The sequence below is a fragment of the Sus scrofa genome, chromosome 5, assembly GCF_054392235.1.
Source record: "Sus scrofa isolate SSC_HxYL_T2T_F1_AM1 chromosome 5, Sscrofa_HxYL_maternal_Yorkshire_Landrace_v2.0, whole genome shotgun sequence".
NCBI lineage: Eukaryota > Metazoa > Chordata > Mammalia > Artiodactyla > Suidae > Sus > Sus scrofa.
This window is the reverse complement of record NC_139387.1, coordinates 59,681,302-59,684,472: the sequence shown is the minus strand read 5'-3', so window position 1 is coordinate 59,684,472 and position 3,171 is coordinate 59,681,302. Positions and strand designations below refer to the sequence as shown.

The window sequence follows — 3,171 nt, the reverse complement described above, 5'->3', positions numbered from 1 at the left end:
TCTGACTAGTATCTATGAGGATGCCGGTTCAATCCCTGGGGTCGCTCAGTGGGTCAGGGATCTGGTTTTGCCGCGAACTGTGGTATGGGTCTCAGATGCAGCTCGGATCCAGCATTGCTATGGCTGTGGTGTAGACAGGCAGCTGCAGCTCTAAATAAACCCCTAGCCTGGAAGCTTCAATGCACCACAGGTGTAGTCCTGAAAAGACAAAAAAAAAGTGTTCCCTTTTCTCCACATCCTCACTAATGTTTGCTGTTTGTAGTCTTTTTGATGATAGCTGTTTTAACAGATGTAAGGTGATTGCTCACTGTGGTTTTGATATGTATTTCTCTGATTAATGATGAGCATCTTTTCATGTGCCTACTGGCCATCTGTATGTCTTTCTTGGAAAGATGTCTATTCAGTTCTTCTGGCTATCTTTAAATTGGCTTTCTTTTTGGTATTGAGTTATATGAGCTGTTTATATATTTTTTGTTATTAATCCCCTATTGGTAATATCATTTGCAAATATTTTCCCTTTCAGTTGGCTGTCATTTCATTTTGTTGGTTTCCTTTGATGGGCAAAAGTTTGTAAGTTTAATTAGGCCCCATTTGTTATTTTTGTTTTTGTTTCCTTTGCCTTAGGAGACAGATCAAAAAAAAAAATACTGCTATAATTTATGTCAAAGTGTTCTGCCTATGTTTTATACTAGGAATTTTATGGTTTCTGGTCTTAACATTTGGGTCTTTAATCCATGTTTAGTTTATTTTTGAATGTGGCATGAGAAAATGTTCTAATTTCATTCTTTTGCCTGTAGCTATCCAGTTTCCCAGTGCCACTTACTGAAGAGACTGTCTTTTCCCTATTGTATATTCTTGCCTCCTTTGTTGTAGATTAGTTGACCATAAGTGTGTGGGTCTCTTTCTGGGCTCTCTGTTCCATTCCACTGATCTATATGTTTGTTTTTGTGCCAGTACCATACTGTTTTGATTACTTCATTTTTGTACTATTGTCTGAAACCAGGGAGGGTGATACCTCTAGCTCTGTTCCTCTTTCTCAAGATTGCTTTGGAAACTCTACTTTTAAATTTCATGAAAGTCTTTAACTACTTTACAACGTATTTTCCTTTTAAACAAAATCCAAGTTGGAAAAATTCATCAAGTATTTATGATAAATTCACTTTTTAGTTCATTAGCATTCCTTTTAAAACATACAGGAGTTCCTGTTGTGGCTCAGTGGGTTAGAAAACCAACTAGTATCCATGAGGTTGTGGGTTCAATACCTGGCCTCACTCAGTGGGTTAAGGATCCGGCATCTGCATGTAGGTCATAGATGGGGCTTGAAAGTGGTGTTACTGTGGCTGTGGCGTAGGCCAGCAGCTGCAGCTCCAATTTGACTGCTAGCCTGAGAACCTCCATATGCTCCAGGTGTGGTTCTTTGAGAAAAAGAAATAAATAAAAAACATACATACATAAACATACATGTTTAAGCTATTTGACTTTTTTTTTTTTTTGAAAGAAGATTTTGTCAAGAGCCAATGATTCATTTTTAATTCCAAATTGGTCTCTCTAAAGGCAGACCTATTCTTAGGACAGCCCTCCTAAACTGAGAGGGAAATTTCTGTGCATCCTGCCAGACTTCTCTGAGTCAATGAATTTTAAACAACCAAAGATTGGATTTAGATGTGAAATTTAAAGTTCTTGACACTTGGATTTCCTCTAAACTCCCATCCTCAGTTAAAATTATACAATACTTTGTTTTCTTTAAGAGATTTCCTACCTTTATTAGTACCTTTTTTTCAGATCACGTAAACCCAAAATATAATTTTAAAGTAGTAAAAAATTCTTCAAAGCGATTAATCGCTATGCTATCGTTATAAAAATAAAATTCTTACTAAGTTTAAGTGTGTAAAATTAACAGTGTAATAAAATAACAGATCAATTTTTTAAAATTTAAATTAAAAGCTAAAGAACAAGTGTGCAAAATGATCTTTATAAGTTATACTTAAAATTTTTTAAGGGCTATTGGTAACAGGGGTTATAATGGTAATAGCTAGGTCTTACACAGAATTAATTGTATAAGATAACTACTAGTTATTTCAATGTTATCTAGGGCACCAAAAATACTGCAATCTTTGAAAGAGCTTCAGGAGGGATATCTCATTTTTTAGTGCACTTTATAAATTGAAGGAATTACATGTAGGGAATCTTTTCAGCACCAACACTGCAAAATACAACATGTTTATAGCCATAAAAAGTAAAGCCAGGTGAATTACCAAACTAAAGTCCTAGAGACAAAATGAAATACTTTGCTTTATTTTTAGCTCATGAATAGGTTAAACCCAATACATCAGAATACTCCACAGGAACACTCACATAGACAGGTATATAGATGATTTGTATTTATTAAAGAACATACACATCAAATATATAAGTATGTTTATATTAAATTTAAATGTATAATACATATAAATCAGGTTATATATTACTGTTTTAACCATTAAATTCTGTCAAAGTATAGTTTTTAAAGGTTAAACACATGACTTTCCTTATGAAAATGAACACACGTAAAGGATTTATTTAACACATTAATGAGCAAATAAGAGGGATAAAGCTCTTTCCAAAAAAAGTTTAGAAGAAACAGAAGTATTTATAGCGAATAAATAAAAGAATAGTAGGAGAGAACTGTGAAAACATATAAAAAAATGAATAATATCCTATATGGCCTTAGAAAGTAGTAAAATCCTCTAATCCACACAAGTAAAGTAGAACAAAGGTCCAAAATCAGATAATGCTGGGTGGGCCTGTTAGACAATGTTTCCTTATGACAGTCTCTCCTAGTGATCCTAAAATAAACTCCAGAGATTATTCTTGATTACACATTCAATTTTTGGTTGGGTCGAGTTTTAAGCAACTCTTACTTGTTCTTCACCTCTAAGAGTAGGAAAAGAAAAAAGGCAAGTTATCTCCTTAGGGTGACATCTGCAGTATCTATGTACATGTGGATTCTATTTTTTCAAGGTTCAGGAAATTGGCTAAAGGGCTTTGACCAATGAGGAATTAATTGATCTTGTAATTAATTGATTAAAATGGGGTCTTCTAATCCACAGGATGTATAAAACTGGTTTCCTGGAGCACCCTATGCATGTAGATTCCAGACCTGAATTACAACCCTTGTTCTTTGGTGGGCTT

The 3,171-nt window shown here is 34.2% G+C and overlaps 1 non-coding gene across 1 annotated transcript; it reads right to left on the bottom strand.

Annotated features, from left to right (window-relative positions):
- Window positions 1–1,538: 1,538 nt before the first annotated feature.
- LOC146403387 (small Cajal body-specific RNA 11) lies at window positions 1,539–1,660 on the bottom strand. Its single transcript, XR_014804686.1, has one exon.
- Between the last annotated feature and the right edge of the window lie 1,511 nt (window positions 1,661–3,171).